General features: G+C 46.3%; 1 protein-coding gene across 8 annotated transcripts in view; it reads right to left on the reverse strand.

Annotated features, from left to right (window-relative positions):
- SPAG17 (sperm associated antigen 17) overlaps window positions 1-21,352 on the reverse strand; it is a 307,771-nt gene that overhangs the window by 248,414 nt on the left and 38,005 nt on the right. The gene's annotated exons all lie outside the window — the stretch shown is intronic.

The following is a 21,352-nucleotide window of genomic DNA, read 5'->3' on the forward strand; positions in this document are numbered from 1 at the left end:
CCTTGGTGCCAGTGTCAACAGCACCACCAGTGAACAGGAGTGAGTTGGTCTTGGCTGCACTTTAGTCTTCTCCCTGTGCTTAGAAGATTCTGATGCCGGTGCCCTTCTTCTCTCGGTGGTCTTATGCCTCTTCTTAGGCCCTGGAGAGGGCTAGCAGTGCTGGGTTTTGGGCAACATAGGAGGCGCACTCCTAACTGATGCCGAAGCAGTTGGTGCTGAGTCAGAACAGTGAGAGTCTGATCATGGGCGGCAGGTATAATAGGCAGGGGGAGGCGTGTGTGTGTGTGAGAGAAAGAGAGAGAATGCAAGTGGGGAGTCAGTGGCAGATGGGATGGGGGGGAGTGAGGAGGCGAGTGGAGGGGATCCCTGAGTAACTTTACACAGTGAAAAAGCCTTCCAGAGACCTAATAGCAGAGATCACTGAAACTGTTAAAGAGCCATTAAAGTGATCATGAAGGCATTTAACAGGCATTTGCCAATGCCCAGGAAGCCTTTGACCACATTCAGCTGGATTTTATATTCTACAAAAATGTGTTATTGGGGTTAAAAACAGTTTCCAAGTGACGACCCTTCAGTTATTCTCTGTACCCAGAAGAACTGCTAACCTGGCTCAAGGAGGAGCTCACATAAACAGTGAGTTTATTTCTTGATCTAGTCATTTTATTCAAACCCAGTTTAAGTAAACGAGTCTGGCAGGGAATTCAGTGTAACAGTACCAGCTTTACAATGGTGCCAATGGCACCATAGCGCCGGGCCCACGCTCTAAAGGGGCCCCAGCCTGGCCCGGCCCACTCCACTTGCACTGCACCCCAAGTTGCTGGCTTCTCTCCCTTCTGGCTCCTCCATGCCCACCGCTTGCTCCTCTCATCCTGATGGCCGACCAACTGGCTGAGTGCTCCTCTCCGCCTCTGTCACTGGCAGAGAGGAGCCCTCAGGTGCTGCCACTCCGGGCCGGTGACTGTCCGCTTTGGGCTCTGCAGGGTTTCCCTGCCTTTCCCTTTCCCTGCCGCTTTGCAGAAGTAGCAGGCTGCGGAAGTCTCCTACTGCACTGCGGGCACCAGTGCCAGACAGGCAGGGCTGGGTGGGGCCCTGGGGGACGGGGTCGCTCTGTGCTCCAGAGCTTCAGCTGTTCTGCTCCCTAGCACTGTGCTGGGATGGGGGATCCCTGCTCTGTGCTGGCTCAGCAGGGCCAGTGAGGCCCAGGGGGCAAGGCATGGGGGAGTGTATCTGGGGTGGGGGTGGTGGTGCAGGGCTGTGAGGGGGCGGGGGCACTGGCCAGTGTGGGAGGTTTGTGTGTTTTGGGGTGCTAAGCAGTGGGAGGTCTCTTGGGGGGGGTGCTGGGCAGTGGGGAAGGTCTGTGTGTGTTGGGATGCTGGGAAGTGGGGGTCTGTGTGGGGCACTGTGTAGTTGTGGTGGTGGGGCTGTGGGGAAGGACACTGGGCAATGGCGAGTGGGGGAGATCTGTGTGTATTGGGGTGCTAGGGAGTGGGGATACTGTGTGAGGTGCTAGGAAGTTGTGGTAGGGCTGTGGGCAGGGGGGTGTTGGGCAGGGCTGGTGGTGTGCAGGGCACTGTGCTTTTGTGGTGGGGGCGTTTGTGGGGGGTGGCACTGGCATAGCAGTTCCAGGGGGCTCTGACCATAGGGAGTCAGGGGGAGAGGGGGTTGGACAGGGGGGCAGCGTTGTGACGCAGCATGGGACCGCCCCCAAGGGAAGGGGTATGCTGGCAGCATAGAGCCGGGCAGGCCAGCATCTGCTGATTTGTAAACAGTGCCCTCACACTGGGCTGGGCAGAGCAGGGATGTCCCCACCATGCCATGCCCCATTGCCCCTGGTTGGCTCCTTGCTCCAAGGACCAGTCTCCCCGTGCCATGCTCCATTGCCCCCATAGGGGCCCACAAAAGGTTAATCCGGCCCTGCTGTGTAAGAAAGGTGATTAAACTACTGCCTTAATGAAGGCTGTCAATGACAAGCACTTTTTCAAAAGGAGAGATTAGGCTTCAGTTTGGTGCCGGCTTTTCGTCTCTCTGTACACAGTACACACTGAACTCCCTGCCACATAGAGGAGAATCTATCTGACAATTGAGCTATACCTGTTGCCTGGTCAGTTTCCTTGGGGAATGTTACTTTAAGGTGAAAAGGGGAGAGGGTGTCACGGGGGGGCGGGGGGCGGAAACAGCAGCAGGGTGAGGAGGTGAGCAGTGAGCCAACTGCACAGCAGGTGGTGGTGGAGGTCTCATGGCGGGGGGGGAAAGGACTGGGGGGGGTGAAGAGGCGAGCAGCAGGTGGGTGAGCGGGAGGCGGGTGGGGGAGGAGGTGAGTAAAGGGAGGTAAATCGGGGGGGTGAAGAGGTGAGTGGCGAGTCAGCGGTGGGTGGGGGTGGGGCTTGGGGCAGAGAAGAGGTGCAGTGTGAGTGGGACTGTGGGCGGAAGAGGCAGGACAAGGAGCTTGCCTCCCCAAGGGGAAGTTTCATGCACCGCCCATGGGTCTGATAGAGATCTCAGGGCTGCCTCCATGACCAAAAACTTTAGACTGTGATTTAAAGTCTTTTGCAAACTTGGCAATGATCCGAAATATGAGCTTCCCTTACATACTTTGAGCAGCTTGAGTGTGGGTCACTCACAGGCATTGGCCTAGTGCACACAGCGTTTGAAGCCTCAGTGACTGAGGCATTCCTCAGTACTGAGAAACAGAAACCCCCAAAATGGGGACTGAAAACAAAACGAATCCTATCTACACCATTAGCTAAGTAGTAATCAACTACAACACTAAAATATTTATGATACATTTACGAGTACTCTTAGAGCACTTGCTAAGGCAAGCCAAGAAATTCCAACCACTGTCACATATGGTAAGAAGGAACTGAGGGGGCTCTGGGATGACTGGGCCCATTATAACAGCATGCACTGGCGCAAGATGGTAGAGAGTGCTCGTGCTGCTCTGATGGGTACCATTGACGGAAAAGTTTCCAGCGACTGTGTGAGCGGTGCATAAAAACCAAGAGTGGAAGACACATGTGCTATCACTTGAAGAAGAATAGTACCCCTAGGCTGGATTTAAACCAGTTACTTAACATTGAAATGAACCATCTTTCACTATCAAAGCTATTCAGTCTGCTGTCCTTTGCTTGCCAATGAGCTCTTCACTCATCCTACATTAAGAATGCTAATTAAAACATATTAGACATGTAAAACTTGTGCAGCAAAAACCAGAGACATTAGCTAACACAGATATATTGTTAAAGGAGTGAAAATACGAACAAATGGACCAATGGACTTTCAGAGGGATAAAGAAAGGTTTAAACACAGAACAGAAGGGGGTGGGAGGGCAGAAACATAAACCATATACAACAAGATAAACGAAGAGAAAATAACAGACAAAGACTGAAAGCATTCAACAGTAGCAGAGAAAATGCAGCTCAGAAGTAACAGACAAATATAAAGCAATAAGACAAGATTAAACAATAAAGAAAAAAATAGAAAAAGTATACAATGAAGCTAATACTTGGTCTTCAGAAGCATGCTGGCCACAGCTCCTGCTAAAGAACATAAAACATCAAAGAGAACAACAGCAGAAAGCAAGTTTATGTCCTCAATTTTACAAATCTTTATTCTGTAGAAGGGAAGAACACCTTTTTTTCAACTTGTTTTTCTGCCAAATGTTAAATTTATTAGTGTATTTAAAAAGACATTACAGGTTTTATCTGACAGTGTTTATGGACAGTGGTGACGTGGTGATGGCTACATACATGCTTCCATAATAACCATCTTTTTCACTTGATCATACGAACTTTCTCAAAAATTATTTTGGAGTTGAAACTTTCCATATTGAGTCTCAGCACAAGTTCAATTTTAGAGGAAGATAGGATCAAAATCCATTGCACTGCTTTTCAACTAGAAAAGGCTCATTTTCATTTTAAAAGTATTTTTTTCCACACAGAATGCCTATAAGCTGATATGGTAAAAAGATGAACCTTTCAATATGTGATTACTTCTTTTAAGGAAAGACCTCTTGGCCCAGAGCCTTGTGCAGTAAAACCCCACAGGAGGGAGGGAGACAGATTTCAGAAGTTCAGTTTGCAAAGTTGTTATCAAGAAACATTCCCATCAGGAAGAGAGATCTATGATGCAGCAAAGGAAGCAGGCTGTGTAGCCAGGACTATCTATCATCAGGAAACGGAGCCATGAACTTTGTCCTGGGTCCAATACAGTTGGGGTGCAGAGTAGCATCAATAAGGAAGTTGACACCCTCCCTGCCCAGTGTATAGCTTTGGGGCCTGGAGGGCAGATACACTCCACAGCTGCTTGATGATTCCTCCTGAGACCACCAGATGTTTCACAAGTCTAGAAGTCCCTTGCAATTGACTATCAAATGTAGTAGAAGGCAAGGAAGTGGCAACTTAGTCCCTAACCTGAACTGTTGAAGCTCAAATGCATTCCCTCAGTCCCTCATGGTGAATGATGCGGAGGTATCCTCTTTCTGCCAAGGCCCACAATGAAGGTTGGGAGACAGACCAGATACACAATTCAAAAGAAAGGAAGGCTAAGGAAAGAGGAGAAAATGATCCTAAGAAGACATTGAGAAGGAATGGATGGGTGAAAAGAGGAAGAAAGGGAGACAAAAGGAAAAACAGCAATGTTTCAAAAAGAAGAAGAAAGGAGAAAAGTTAATTGGAGGGAAAACAGACACTGAGGAAAAGAGACAACTAGACAGTGAAGTGGAAAAGTGACAAAGAAAGAGATAGGAAAAATGAAAAAAGAAGAAAAGCGGGATTGACTTGGTCCTCAGCTGCACTGAAGCAGATCACAGTGCAGCTGAGGAGGCAGAGAATAAACCATTACTCCATCACAACTCTGTGTCCTTGAGGCTGGCTGGACCCCAACACCCACCGACCCAGAATTGATCAGTTCCACTTTGAAGAAACTAGGACTAAGGTGGTGCCTTTCCTCTCCCACAGCCAACTGGCCTTGGGGAAAAATTGAAGAGAGGACCTAGCCAGATACTCCAGCTAATAGGAGAAGCTGCAGAAGCAGACCAAAGCAGGAACATTTGGACATCCAGAAAACTTTCTACAGTTCTGACTGGACTTTCTCTACCCCATGCGGATGGGCTGTTTGCTCCTTCCCTCTCTCACAGTCTCTCATCTCAACTTCACTCCATACCTGCCCCTCTTACCCTCTACTCCCTTGTCCTGTCCCCACAGGTTCCTTCCCTTCAATGTTCCCTCTCCCTTCACGCTCCTTTCCATTTAGCTGATCGCCTCCTAACTAACCCTCCCCACTCCTAAAATCCCACCCTGAGGAACTAACATGTTGTTTGCTGTCATAATGTAGTTCACTCTGCTGGTATGTTATACCTAGGGTGACCAGATAGCAACTGTGAAAAAACGGGACAGAGGGTGGGGGGTAATAGGTGCCTATATAAGAAAAAGTCCCCAAAAATGGGACAGTCCCTTTAAAAACAGGACATCTGGTCACCCTAGTTATACCCCTCTCCTCATCCTGTACCTGCCTTGTCTATTTAGATTGTAAGCTCTTCAGAGCGGGGGCTATGTGCTACTGTGTGTGTGTGAGTACAGTGCTGAGCACAACAGGGCACCATTCTTATTGATCCCTGGACACTACCAAAATACACAGATTAATAAATAAAAAAACTAAGGTCTGCTCCAATTTGTACTAGTTTATAATGGTGCTCAGGGGGACATTATACCAGCAAGGATTGTGGGAGTACAATGCACTTCATTCCTGTCTCCTCCAGCCCCTTCCCATCCCCAAAATGCAACCTATGCTGGGGGTGGAAGGAGGGGTGGAAGGAGCATATTGCTGGCTGCACTGACTTAATGCCAGCCAATGATTCCCCTATGACTGGAGAACCTTCTGTTCTTTAGAACAGATTTATGGTCCCTATATATTGCTCTGGCAGCATAAAGTTCCAGCATAGGCCAGGATATGGCAACTGATTTGGTAGTATTTTACAACCAGTCTGCATGGGTTTAAATAACTACACAATGAGCTAGGCAGTGTTATTTTATTGTACACACAAAACAACATTAAAAGATCATTAAGTTTGCATTCTGGCACTCAAATATTGGGAAATGCCCATTTTTCCACAGGACCCCTACCTAATTCAGTACATAGGATGGACCTGCTCTGGGAATTAATCAGGACTAACTAGTTAATGAGGCTGTTGTCTGTAGGACCCCTGCCTCATTTGTTGGAGAAATTGGAAAGTGTGTAGTGAATGAGGCAGAGGCTCTGGGCTACTCATCTAATCTCAATTGCCATCACCCTGTCCCCTCTACCTTCGTCCCCGCCCCCTCATATCTGTCTCTCCCCTTCCTGGCTCCTTGTTTCTGTCCCCATCTCCTTACCCAGCCAGTCCTAATTCCCTCCCCACTAACCTGTTTCCTTCACTCTCTCCCAGTCCCAGTCTCCCCACAACCAGCCAAATCTAATTTCCCCTTAAGAAGAAGAAGGAGGATCCTGGGAACTACAGGCCAGTCAGCCTCACCTCAGTCCCTGGAAAAATCATGGAGCAGGTCCTCAAAGAATCAATCCTGAAGCACTTGCATGAGAGGAAAGTGATCAGGAACAGCCAGCATGGATTCACCAAGGGAAGGTCATGCCTGACTAATCTAATCGCCTTTTATGATGAGATTACTGGTTCTGTGGATGAAGGGAAAGCAGTGGATGTATTGTTTCTTGACTTTAGCAAAGCTTTTGACACAGTCTCCCACAGTATTCTTGTCAGCAAGTTAAGGAAGTATGGGCTGGATGAATGCACTATAAGGTGGGTAGAAAGCTGGCTAGATTGTCGGGCTCAACGGGTAGTGATCAATGGCTCCATGTCTAGTTGGCAGCCGGTATCAAGTGGAGTGCCCCAAGGGTCGGTCCTGGGGCCGGTTTTGTTCAATATCTTCATAAATGATCTGGAGGATGGTGTGGATTGCACTCTCAGCAAATTTGCGGATGATACTAAACTGGGAGGAGTGGTAGATACGCTGGAGGGGAGGGATAGGATACAGAAGGACCTAGACAAATTGGAGGATTGGGCCAAAAGAAATCTGATGAGGTTCAATAAGGATAAATGCAGGATCCTGCACTTAGGACGGAAGAACCCAATGCACAGCTACAGACTAGGGACCGAATGGCTAGGCAGCAGTTCTGCGGAAAAGGACCTAGGGGTGACAGTGGACGAGAAGCTGGATATGAGTCAGCAGTGTGCCCTTGTTGCCAAGAAGGCCAATGGCATTTTGGGATGTATAAGTAGGGGCATAGCGAGCAGATCGAGGGACGTGATCGTTCCCCTCTATTCGACATTGGTGAGGCCTCATCTGGAGTACTGTGTCCAGTTTTGGGCCCCACACTTCAAGAAGGATGTGGATAAATTGGAGAGAGTCCAGCGAAGGGCAACAAAAATGATTCGGGGTCTGGAACACATGAGTTATGAGGAGAGGCTGAGGGAGCTGGGATTGTTTAGCCTGCAGAAGAGAAGAATGAGGGGGGATTTGATAGCTGCTTTCAACTACCTGAAAGGGGGTTCCAAAGAGGATGGCTCTAGACTGTTCTCAATGGTAGCAGATGACAGAACGAGGAGTAATGGTCTCAAGTTGCAGTGGGGGAGGTTTAGATTGGATATTAGGAAAAACTTTTTCACTAAGAGGGTGGTGAAACACTGGAATGCGTTACCTAGGGAGGTGGTAGAATCTCCTTCCTTAGAGGTTTTTAAGATCAGTCTTGACAAAGCTCTGGCTGGGATGATTTAACTGGGAATTGGTCCTGCTTCGAGCAGGGGGTTAGACTAGATGACCTTCTGGGGTCCCTTCCAACCCTGATATTCTATGATTCTATGATTCTATGATTCCCCATCTCCTGTTCCAGTCTTCAGCCCCTTCTCCAGGTTTCTTGTCTCAGTCTACTTGTCATGCTTTCTCCCCCAGGTCTGGCTTTTCTCCCTTCTGCATTTGTGTCAGGGCTTCCTTCTCCATACTGCTTAGGTACTAGCAGGAAACACACTGCCAACAAAAGAGAGAGTCTCCCTGCTCCCAGTTTGGGTTCCTGGCCTCACTCTGGTCCACCACAGCCAGAAGCAGCAATTGCAAGGAAATTCATTCTCAGCTGTCACAGCCCTGGGCTGGAGCATGCTCAGTGCAGATGCAATCTTGTATAATTTAGCTGCAAAGCTCTAACAAGTCTCTACTGAGCATGTGCAAATGGAGATTTTTTCGAAGTGGCCTGATTTAGGCAGATTTTCACAAAGATGGCAAAAGACAAAGGCCACTCCCCTTCCAAATTTCAAGTCCCCACCCCAAAGCATGCAGTCTTCTCAAAGACAAGGTCACCAGAATTTTTAACATGATCATAAAATATATGTTTTCCCTATCTCATTCTTGGAACAAGCTGAACCATTTTTGCTGGAGCTTTCAAAAAAAAAAAATTAAGCCTGAGGCAGACAGGTATCATAGAATCATAGAATCATGGGTTTGACAAAGCTATAAGTGTCTTATAATGGGAAGTGTTGAATAACTTTAATTTCATGTGGCATTACCAGCTATGCCTATAACAGAAAGCTGCCAAAATATTACAATAAAATAGATATGTGAATAATAATACATAAATAATACATATACACTATACAAACGTTTTATACACTGTTTGGTGGGAAACAATAGAGGACAGATTAATCTGACTTGCTATCATGCCTGTTTCAGAGTAGCAGCCGTGTTAGTCTGTATTCGCAAAAAGAAAAGGAGTACTTGTGGCACCTTTGAGACTAACCAATTTATTTGAGCATAAGCTTTCGTGAGCTACAGCTCACTTCATCAGATGCATAAAAGTGGAAAATGCAGTGAGGATATTTTTATAAACACAAACCATGAAAAAATGGGTGTTTATCACTTCAAAAGGTTTTCTCTCCCCCCACCCCACTCTCCTGCTGGTAATAGCTTATCTAAAGTGATCACTCTCCTTACAATGTGTATGATAATCAAGGTGGGCCATTTCCAGCATAAATCCAGGGTTTAACAAGGATGTCTGAGGAACGGGGGTGGGGTAGGAAAAAACAAGGGGAAATAGGTTACATTGCATAATGACTTAGCCACTCCCAGTCTCTACACAAGCCTAAGTTAATTGTATCCAATTTGCAAATGAATTCCAATTCAGCAGTTTCTCGCTGGAGTCTGGTTTTGAAGTTTTTCTGTTGTAATATCGCAACTTTCATGTCTGTAATCGCATGACCAGAGAGACTGAAATGTTCTCCGACTGGTTTATGAATGTTATAATTCTTGACATCTGATTTGTATCCATTTATTCTTTTACGTAGAGACTGTCCAGTTTGACCAATGTACATGGCAGAGGGGCACTGCTTGCACATGATGGCATATATCACATTGGTAGATGTGCAGGTGAATGAGCCTCTGATAGTGTGGCTGATGTTATTAGGCCCTATGACGGTGTCCCCTGAATAGATATGTGGACACAGTTGGCAACGGGCTTTGTTGCAAGGATAGGTTCCGGGGTTAGTGGTTCTGTTGTGTGGTGTGTGGTTGCTGGTGAGTATTTGCTTCAGGTTGGGGGGCTGTCTGTAAGCAAGGACTGGCCTGTCTCCCAAGATCTGTGAGAGTGATGGGTCATCCTTCAGGATTGGTTGTAGATCCTTGATGATGCGTTGGAGAGGTTTTAGTTGGGGTCTGAAGGTGACGGCTAGTGGTGTTCTGTTATTTTCTTTGTTAGGCCTGTCCTGTAGTAGGTGACTTCTGGGTACTCTTCTGGCTCTGACAATCTGTTTCTTCACTTCAGTAGGTGGGTATTGTAGTTGTAAGAATGCTTGATAGAGATCTTGTAGGTGTTTGTCTCTGTCTGAGGGGTTGGAGCAAATGCGGTTGTATCGTAGAGCTTGGCTGTAGACAATGACCGTGTGGTGTGGTCTGGATGAAAGCTGGAGGCATGTTGGTAGGAATAGCGGTCAGTAGGTTTCTGGTATAGGGTGGCGCTTATGTGACCATCGCTTATTTTAGCACCGTAGTGTCCAGGAAGTGGATCTCTTGTGTGGACTGGTCCAGGCTGAGGTTGATGGTGGGATGGAGATTGTTGAAATCATGGTGGAATTCCTCAAGGGCTTCTTTTCCAGATCCAGATGATGAATATGTCATCAATGTAGTGCAAGTAGAGTAGGGGCATAAGGGAACGAGAGCTGAGGAAGCGTTGTTCTAAGTCAGCCATAAAAATGTTGGCATACTGTGGGGCCATGCGACTACCCATAGCAGTGCCACTGATTTGAAGGTATACATTGTCTCCAAATGTGAAATAGTTATGGGTGAGGACAAAGTCACAAAGTTCAGCCACCAGGTTAGCCATGACATTATCAGGGATAGTGTTCCTGATGGCTTGTAGTCCATCTTTGTGTGGAATGTTGGTGTAGAGGGCTTCTACATCCATAGTGGCCAGGATGGTATTTTCAGGAAGGTCACCGATGGATTGTAGTTTCCTTAGGAAGTCAGTGGTGTGTCGAAGATCACTGGGAGTGCTGGTAGCGTAAGGCCTGAGGAGGGAGTCTACATAGCCAGACAATCCTGCTGTCAGGGTGCCAATGCCTGAGATGATGGGGCACCCAGGATTTCCAGGTTTATGGATTTTGGGTAGTAGATAGAATATCCCAGGTCGGGGTTCCAGGGGTGTGTCTGTGCGGATCTGATCTTGTGCTTTTTCACGGAGTTTCTTGAGCAAATTCTGTAGTTTCTTTTGGTAACCCTCAGTGGGATCAGAGGGTAATGGCTTGTAGAAAGTGGTGTTGGAGAGCTGCCGAGTAGCCTCTTGTTCATATTCCAACCTATTCATGATGACAACAGCACCTCCTTTGTCAACCTTTTTGATTATGATGTCAGAGTTGTTTCTGAGGCTGTGGATGGCATTGTGTTCTGCACAGCTGAGGTTGTGGGGTAAGTGATGCTGCTTTTCCACAATTTCAGCCTGTGCACGTCGGCGGAAAGCACTCTATGTAGAAGTCCAGTCTACTGTTTCAGCCTTCAGGAGGAGCCCACCTAGAATCCTTCTTTTTGTAGTGTTGGTAGGAAGGTCTCTGTGGATTAGTATGTTGTTCAGAGGAGTGTTGGAAATATCCCTTGAGTCGGAGACGTCGAAAATAGGATTCTAGGTCACCACAGAACTGTATCATGTTCATGGGAGTGGAGGGGCAGAAGGAGAGGCCCCAAGATAGGCCAGCTTCTTCTGCTGGGCTAAGAGTATAGTTGGATAGATTAACAATATTGCTGGGTGGGTTGAGGGAACCATTGCTGTGGCCCCTTGTGACATGTAGTAGTTTAGAAAGTTTAGTGTCCTTTTTCTTTTGTAGAGAAGCAAAGTGTGTGTTGTAAATGGCTTGTCTAGTTTTAGTAAAGTCCAGCCACGAGGAAGTTTGTGCAGAAGGTTGTTTTTTTATGAGAGTATCCAGTTTTGAGAGCTCATTCTTAATCTTTCCCTGTTTGCTGTAGAGGATATTGATCAGGTGGTTCTGCAGTTTCTTTGAGAGCGTGTGGCACAAGCTGTCAGCATAGTCTGTGTGGTATGTAGATTGGATCCACTTCCTGGACACTACGGTGCTAATAAGCGATGGTCACATAAACACCACCCTATACCAAAAACCTACTGACCGCTATTCCTACCCACATGTCTCCAGCTTTCATCCAGACCACACCACACGGTCCATTGTCTACAGCCAAGCTCTACGATACAACCACATTTGCCTCAACCCCTCAGACAGAGACTAACACCTACAAGATCTCTATCAAGCATTCTTACAACTACAGTACCCACCTTCTGAAGTGAAGAAACAGATTGACAGAGCCAGAAGAGTACCCAGAAGTCATACCAGATGATATGTCTGGGGCGAGAAAGCAGAAGGAGACTCCGCTGGTTGGAAGGCATGAGATGCGCTGTCCTGAGGTTGGGGGTTCCACGACCACCACTCCCAAGAGGAGAAGGCGGGTGGTGGTGGTCGGGGACTCTCTCCTCCGGGGGACTGAGTCATCTATCTGCCGTCCTGACCGGGAAAACCGAGAAGTCTGCTGCTTGCCAGGGGCTAAGATTCGCGATGTGACGGAGAGACTGCCGAGACTCATCAAGCCCTCGGATCGCTACCCCTTCCTGCTTCTCCACGTGGGCACCAATGATACTGCCAAGAATGACCTTGAGCGGATCACTGCGGACTATGTGGCTCTAGGAAGAAGGATAAAGGAGTTGGAGGCGCAAGTGGTGTTCTCGTCCATCCTCCCCGTGGAAGGAAAAGGCCTAGGTAGGGAGCGTCGAATCGTGGAAGTCAACGAATGGCTACGCAGGTGGTGTCGGAGAGAAGGCTTTGGTTTCTTTGACCATGGGATGGTGTTCCATGAAGGAGGAGTGCTGGGCAGAGACGGGCTCCATCTTACGAAGAGAGGGAAGAGCATCTTTGCAAGCAGGCTGGCTAACCTAGTGAGGAGGGCTTTAAACTAGGTTCACCGGGGGAAGGAGACCAAAGCCCTGAGGTAAGTGGGAAAGCGGGATACCGGGAGGAAGCACAGGCAGGAATGTCTGTGAGGGGAGGGCTCCTGCCTCATACTGGCAATGAGGGGCGATCAACAGGTTATCTCAAGTGCTTATATACAAATGCACAAAGCCTTGGAAACAAGCAGGGAGAACTAGAGGTCCTGGTGATGTCAAGGAACTATGACGTGATTGGAATAACAGAGACTTGGTGGGATAACTCACATGACTGGAGTACTGTCATGGATGGTTATAAACTGTTCAGGAAGGACAGGCAGGGCAGAAAAGGTGGGGGAGTAGCACTGTATGTAAGGGAGCAGTATGACTGCTCAGAGCTCCGATACGAAACTGCAGAAAAACCTGAGTGTCTCTGGATTAAGTTTAAAAGTGTGTGCAACAAGAGTGATGTAGTGGTGGGAGTCTGCTATAGACCACCGGACCAGGGGGATGAGGTGGATGAGGCTTTCTTCCGGCAGCTCACAGAAGCTACTAGATCGCATGCCCTGATTCTCATGTGTGACTTTAATTTTCCTGATATCTGCTGGGAGAGCAATACAGCGGTGCATAGACAATCCAGGAAGTTTTTGGAAAGCGTAGGGGACAATTTCCTGGCGCAAGTGCTAGAGGAGCCAACTAGGGGGGGCGCTTTTCTTGACCTGCTGCTCACAAACTGGATAGAATTAGTGGGGGAAGCAAAAGTGGATGGGAATCTGGGAGGCAGTGACCATGAGTTGGTTGAGTTCAGGATCCTGACGCAGGGAAGAAAGGTAAGCAGCAGGATACGGACCCTGGACTTCAGGAAAGCAGACTTCGACTCCCTCAGGGAACGGATGGCCAGGATCCCCTGGGGGACTAACTTGAAGGGGAAAGGAGTCCAGGAGAGCTGGCTGTATTTCAAGGAATCCCTGTTGAGGTTACAGGGACAAACCATCCCGATGAGTCGAAAGAATAGTAAATATGGCAGGCGACTAGCTTGGCTTAATGGTGAAATCCTAGCGGATCTTAAACATAAAAAAGAAGCTTACAAGAAGTGGAAGGTTGGACATATGACCAGGGAAGAGTATAAAAATATTGCTCGGGCATGTAGGAATGTTATCAGGAGGGCCAAATCGCACCTGGAGCTGCAGCTAGCCAGAGATGTCAAGAGTAACAAGAAGGGTTTCTTCAGGTATGTTGGCAACAAGAAGAAAGCCAAGGAATGTGTGGGCCCCTTACTGAATGAGGGAGGCAACCTAGTGACAGAGGATGTGGAAAAAGCTAATGTACTCAATGCTTTTTTTGCCTCTGTTTTCACTAACAAGGTCAGCTCCCAGACTGCTGCGCTGGGCATCACAAAATGCGGAAGAGATGGCCAGCCCTCTGTGGAGATAGAGGTGGTTAGGGACTATTTAGAAAAGCTGGACGTGCACAAGTCCATGGGGCCGGACGAGTTGCATCCGAGAGTGCTGAAGGAATTGGCGGCTGTGATTGCAGAGCCACTGGCCATTATCTTTGAAAACTCGTGGCAAACCGGGGAAGTCCCGGATGACTGGAAAAAGGCTAATGTAGTGCCAATCTTTAAAAAAGGGAAGAAGGAAGATCCTGGGAACTACAGGCCAGTCAGCCTCACCTCAGTCCCTGGAAAAATCATGGAGCAGGTCCTCAAAGAATCAATCCTGAAGCACTTGCATGAGAGGAAAGTGATCAGGAACAGCCAGCATGGATTCACCAAGGGAAGGTCATGCCTGACTAATCTAATCGCCTTTTATGATGAGATTACTGGTTCTGTGGATGAAGGGAAAGCAGTGGATGTATTGTTTCTTGACTTTAGCAAAGCTTTTGACACGGTCTCCCACAGTATTCTTGTCAGCAAGTTAAGGAAGTATGGGCTGGATGAATGCACTATAAGGTGGGTAGAAAGCTGGCTAGATTGTCGGGCTCAACGGGTAGTGATCAATGGCTCCATGTCTAGTTGGCAGCCGGCATCAAGTGGAGTGCCCCAAGGATCGGTCCTGGGGCCGGTTTTATTCAATATCTTCATAAATGATCTGGAGGATGGTGTGGATTGCACTCTCAGCAAATTTGCGGATGATACTAAACTGGGAGGAGTGGTAGATACGCTGGAGGGGAGGGATAGGATACAGAAGGACCTAGACCAATTGGAAGATTGGGCCAAAAGGAATCTGATGAGGTTCAATAAGGATAAGTGCAGGGTCCTGCACTTAGGACGGAAGAACCCAATGCACAGCTACAGACTAGGGACCGAATGGCTAGGCAGCAGTTCTGCGGAAAAGGACCTAGGGGTGACAGTGGACGAGAAGCTGGATATGAGTCAGCAGTGTGCCCTTGTTGCCAAGAAGGCCAATGGCATTTTGGGATGTATAAGTAGGGGCATAGCGAGCAGATCGAGGGACGTGATCGTTCCCCTCTATTCGACATTGGTGAGGCCTCATCTGGAGTACTGTGTCCAGTTTTGGGCCCCACACTTCAAGAAGGATGTGGATAAATTGGAGAGAGTCCAGCGAAGGGCAACAAAAATGATTAGGGGACTGGAACACATGAGTTATGAGGAGAGGCTGAGGGAGCTGGGATTGTTTAGCCTGCAGAAGAGAAGAATGAGGGGGGATTTGATAGCTGCTTTCAACTACCTGAAAGGGGGTTCCAAAGAGGATGGCTCTAGACTGTTCTCAATGGTAGCAGATGACAGAACGAGGAGTAATGGTCTCAAGTTGCAGTGGGGGAGGTTTAGATTGGATATTAGGAAAAACTTTTTCACTAAGAGGATGGTGAAACACTGGAATGCGTTACCTAGGGAGGTGGTAGAATCTCCTTCCTTAGAGGTTTTTAAGGTCAGGCTTGACAAAGCCCTGGCTGGGATGATTTAACTGGGAATTGGTCCTGCTTTGAGCAGGGGGTTGGACTAGATGACCTTCTGGGGTCCCTTCCAACCCTGATATTCTATGATTCTATGATAAGTCACCTACTACAGGACAGGCCTAACAAAGAAAATAACAGAACGCCACTAGCCGTCACCTTCAGACCCCAGCTAAAACCTCTCCAACGCATTATCAAGGATCTACAACCTATCCTGAAGGACGACCCATCACTCTCACAAATCTTGGGAGACAGGCCAATCCTTGCCTACAGACAGCCCCCCAACCTGAAGCAAATACTCACCAGCAACTACATACCACACAACAGAACCACTCACCCAGGAACCTATCCTTGCAACAAAGCCTGTTGCCAACTGTGCCCACATATCTATTCAGGGGACACCATCATAGGGCCTAATAACATCAGCCACACTATCAGAGGCTCATTCACCTGCACATCTACCAATGTGATATATGCCATCATGTGCAAGCAGTGCTCCTCTGCTGTGTACATTGGTCAAACTGGACAGTCTCTACGTAAAAGAATAAATGGACACAAATCAGATGTCAAGAATTATAACATTCATAAACCAGTCGGAGAACATTTCAGTCTCTCTGGTCACGCGATTACAGACATGAAAGTTGCGATATTACAACAGAAAAACTTCAAATCCAGACTCCAGCGAGAAACTGCTGAATTGGAATTTATTTGCAAATTGGATACAATTAACTTAGGCTTGTGTAGAGACTGGGAGTGGCTAAGTCATTATGCAACGTAACCTATTTCCCCTTGTTTTTTCCTACCCCACCCCCATTCCTCAGACATCCTTGTTAAACCCTGGATTTATGCTGGAAATGGCCCACCTTGATTATCATACACATTGTAAGGAGAGTGATCACTTTAGATAAGCTATTACTAGCAGGAGAGTGGGGTGGGAGGAGAGAAAACCTTTTGAAGTGATAAACACCCATTTTTTTCATGATCTGTGTGTATAAAAATATCCTAACTGCATTTTCCACTTTTATGCATCCGATGAAGTGAGCTGTAGCTCACGAAAGCTTATGCTCAAATAAATTGGTTTGTCTCTATCATGTCTGTTGTAATTTTAAACCTATATAAAAGGAAAAAGTCATTATTTCTCTATCTGTCATGTTTAGGAGGGACATGTTCTAATGCACATTTAATTTATTGCTGGAATGAGCAAAGGACTAGAAGTCAGGCCTCCTGCTTTATAATCCCAGTACTACTATTGATTCATTTTGTGACCCTGAATATGTTACTCAGGACAGATCTACAAAGGTGTATAAGGTACCTTACTACCTCTTTAAGTGCCTAAATCCTCCATTTCAACACCACTGACATTCACAAAACTACCACTCAGCAGCTGCCTAACCCTATAGACTTCTAAATTTCTGACAGTGGGCATACACAAAGCCACCCAAGCCCTGACCTTGCCCTACACTAACAATGTGCTCACAGCCCTCACTGAAGTCAAATCTCCAGGAGGGGGCACTGAAGCCTGAGCCCACCTGAGCCCCACTGGGAGGCAAAAGCCTAAGGGCTTCAATCCCGAGCAGGGGGGTCTGTAACGTGAGCCCCGCCACCCAGGGCTGAAGCGCTCGGGCTTCGGCTTCAGCCCTGGGCCCCAGCAAGTCTAACGCCAGCCCTGGAGACCCCATAAAAATGGGGTTGCGACCCACTTTGGGGTTCTGGCACAGAGTTTGAGAACCGCTGATCTAGAGGATCGGGCTGCTGCCTCACATACCAGGTGCCTGAGTGTGTCCAAAACACCGAACAGCCCAGTGGTTAGGGCACTAACCTGAGATGTGCAGACCCATGCTCCAGAACAGGGACTTGAACCCAAGTCTCTCACATCACATCCCAGGTGAGTGCCTTAACTACCAGGCATTTGGGTAGAGTTCTTTCTTTACTCTCCTTCTGCTTGGGCATGGATTACCAAAATGGCTGACCTGGCTTAGGCACCTCACTCCAGGAGAGAGTTCACGGCTGACAATTCCAAGCAGAGATAGGCATCTCCCTCTGGCTTGTAAGTCAAGTGCCTAAGGCCCAAAAAACCAGAAAGTAGGCATCCAAATACCTTTGTAGATCTGGGCCTAAACCCCACCCCTTTCCTATGCATTTCACTGCTGGCTGAATTAGGTGGCTCCTCGCTCAGCTTGCTGCCTTCTGAAGAGCTCTTTCTTAAGCACCTAACTCTCCCCATGCACTGTATTGGGAACTTAGGCACTTAACTCAAGATTCCACTAGGTGGCTGGGAGCCTAGGAATTAGGTGTAGCAACTACGCACCTTTGTAGATTTAACCCTTGAGTTCTTTGTGCTGTAGCCCATAAGACTAGCTTGCCTCTACTATAGTCACTGCCTTGCCTTTATTATTCTGCCTTTATTATATTCAGGGAACCTACAGGCTTATATCCTGTAAGGCATTGACTTCAGCTGTTAGCATGAGGCTTAAGGCCTATGGACTTTGGCATAGATAAATGGCCCAACGGTAACCCCTATGTTTTGGGGAACTGGAAGTAGAGTGAAAGGTGGAATTTTGCCCATAATGACATCAGCCAACCATAGAAACATGAGCTAACACCAGCGTTTGGAAAGTTTTGGAAAGAACATCCAACCACAAGAGTGCCATGGCAAAGAATTGAGGTATATGATAATGAGTTGAAATCATGAATATACTAACCTACAGAAGAAGGACACTCAACATTAGTAAGGGGAGGAAATACAAACAAGGAAGAAGGGAAATACCCCTACTGAATATGCATCAGACATGGTAGCGTCAGCTTAACATATTATAAAAGTGGCATCCCAGCCTGTGGGCAGGAGAAGAGAGAGAGATGTAGCCTTGGGAGGTGCCAGAATGATGGCCACTGGTAAAGAGGAGGAAGGTTACGGTGACGAGGAAAATAATGGCTAACATTTCAGGTTGTTCTGCAATCTACTTTACTGAGTTAGAGTGTTTGTGAGTGTGCTAAATGTATTAATAAATTATTTGTAAATACAGACATATTCCTATAGTGTGAGTGTTGCAACTGTGTACATCAGGGTTCCCAAATATATAATAATTTTAATAATACTGGGCCTGATCTTGGGACAAGAACCTGTCAACCCTCAAAGTGATAACTGGGAATTTTTATACATAATCGATAGGTCAAGCTACAGTGCCTCTGTCTTCCAATCTGTAAAATTAACATAATACAAGCACCAGAAAATATTTAATGAAACTGAAAGGCAGAAAATTTAAAACTGATCCAAGGAAACATTTTTTAAACACAACACATAATTACCTTGTGGAACTCATTGCCACAAGATATCATTCAGACCACAAGCTTAGTCTTCCTGAGTTAAAGCAAGCACTGTAGACTGCTGCACTGAAGTAGAAGAAGGGAAATTCCATTCTACTGAAGCAGCTTGTATCAAGGCCACCACTATCAGTAGCAATTATAGTGCCTGCATCAATATCTGTGCAGTTTGCCTCAATAAGGCACTAAACTCCGGCACAGGTTCCATTATACTGTAGCTTTCAAAAATCATTAAAGTTTTAGGAGTTCACCTGCAATCTCACTGGAAGCTGAGACAAGAGTAGAAATCTTAGCGTACTTCTCTCTGTACTCATTCTGTACTTGTTTATCATTACTGTCAATGAGAATTTTGAATGCAGAATCTGTAGTAGAACCCTCAGTGAATATTGTGGAGCAAAATTCTGCCCATAGCAGGCAGAATTTATACTTGAGGCAGCTTGATCAATCTTTTAATTTGCTACAGCCAGACCGGAAACAGGATCCAGGCAAAAGGTCAGAACAGGCATTTTATATTCTCTGTTTAAAAAAAAACAGAGCAATAAAGTAAGTAGCTAATGAGACACAGCATTGACAGCTGAAATTCATAAGTATCCAGTCCACAAGTAAACTGCTCCTAGTAATTAAATACAGGTATCATGAAAAGGTTCTGCTTAGGGCCAAACTTTAAAATCCTTCTATCAGAAGGACTGAAAGCGTTTTACATCCCAGATAATATAGAATAAGATTGCCCGGGAGGCTAGTCCAGAACAGAGAGGGTTAATTCTATAAAATTCACAGTCATGTCAATTGTAAATAATTCCAATGGGACTTGTTCAGATAGTACTGTAGCATTACTGAAAAACACACTGCAACTAAAAAGACCTATTATAAAATCCACCAAAACCTGAGACATATAAAAAGTTTATTAGTCATCACTGAGTTAAAATGTAAACAAGTTCTTTTTAGAGGAATCCAAAAATCTTTATGTCCAAGGTCTGCAGGGCCATAAAACTCTGGCTGAGAAAATTTTAAGCAATCTTTTAATTAATCACAGGATTTTATAGCCTCTCACAAACTGTATATTAAACGTTTACATGGTAGAATAAAAGGAAGTGCTCTTTGTATTAAGCAAGCTCACTAACTCTTCAGATATACCCCACTGGGTGAACCAACTTAGAACTTTACATCAAGTAGCTGTTTACACAAACAGTAGGCTCTAGAGCAGGAATCTCAAACTCAAATCACCACAAGGGCCACATGAGGACAAGTACATTAACCCGAGGGCCGCATCACTGAAACCTTTTCATACAATGATACAAAAGTATAGTCAAAAATGAAAAAAATGAAGAGTAATATAGTATGCTATTAAAAGTCAATGTATTAACTTTTAAAAAACTGTAATGCAAAGAGGGGTTTTAATAAAATATAAACACCTGTAACTATTCCTTATGTGGTCAGTAATACTGATGATGATCTATGCTAACAGTCTATCGACATAGGTGTAATGGCAGGAACTTTTTAAAGTAACTATTCATACAAAATATGTTGCCACTTTTAACAAACATTCTTCCCAACTACTCACAGCAAAGAATCATACATGCTGAACTTCATACCTCAGACTGCCTGTCTAGTCCATGAGCCGCCGCCCCTGCCCCGCCTCTTCCCTCCCGTTCCCCGCCCCCATTCCAACCCCTTCCCCAAATACCCACCCGAACCCCACCTCTTCTCCACCTCCTCCCAAGTGTGCCGCGTCCCCGCTCCTTCCCCCTCCCTCCTGGAAAGTCCTAAGCGCCATCAAACAGCTGTTTGGTAGAGGGAATCGCTGGGAGGTAGGCAGAGGAGCAGGGATGCAGTGTGCTTGGCTGGGGGGAAGGGAGCTTGGCTGCTGGTGGAATCGGCGCCTATGGCAGGCCGCAGGAAATAACTCTGTGGGCCGCATGAGACCCCTGCTCTAGAGCATCAATGCTGCATTCTAGAGTTCTATTTTCTCATTGATGCAGAAGGGTTTAAGCACATCAACTGCTGTGAACACAGAACCATAGGACTGGAAGGGACCTCGAGAAGTCATATAGTCCAGTCCCCTGCACTCATGACAGGACTAAATATTATCTAGGCCATTCCTGACAGGTGTTTGTCTAACGTGCTCTTAAAAATCTCCAATGATGGAGATTCCACAACCTCCCTAGGCAATTTATTCCAGTGCTTAACTACCCTGACAGTTAGAAAGTTTTTCCTAATGTCCAACCTAAGCCTCCCTTGCTGCAATTTAAGTCCATTGTTTCTTGTCCTATCCTCAGAGGTTAAGAAAAACAATTTTTCTCCCTTCTCCTTGTAACAACCTTTTATGTACCTGAAAACATTTGGGAGAACAGATCCCAGCTCTGTATCTCTAGAATTCATGGAAACACCATTAAAATATACCCAGAGAATATATTACAAGCATCATAAAGAAATCCATGTCCCAGAAGGCACCTTGCTCCTCATTTGCTTTGTCTACAAATAGTTCATATGGACTGATTAAGATGCAACAAAAAGGAAGCAGTTTTGGCATCTTGGCAACAGAAATGTTTTTAAAAGCTGTATCCAGTGGACAAGAGTTATTTTTTACTCAAATATACAAAACATAACTAATTATAAGTATTTAGCTCAATTATTTAAAAAAGCAATAAAAACTTTGCCTCTGCAA

This window comes from Lepidochelys kempii, chromosome 1 (assembly GCF_965140265.1).
Source record: "Lepidochelys kempii isolate rLepKem1 chromosome 1, rLepKem1.hap2, whole genome shotgun sequence".
NCBI classification, from domain to species: domain Eukaryota; kingdom Metazoa; phylum Chordata; order Testudines; family Cheloniidae; genus Lepidochelys; species Lepidochelys kempii.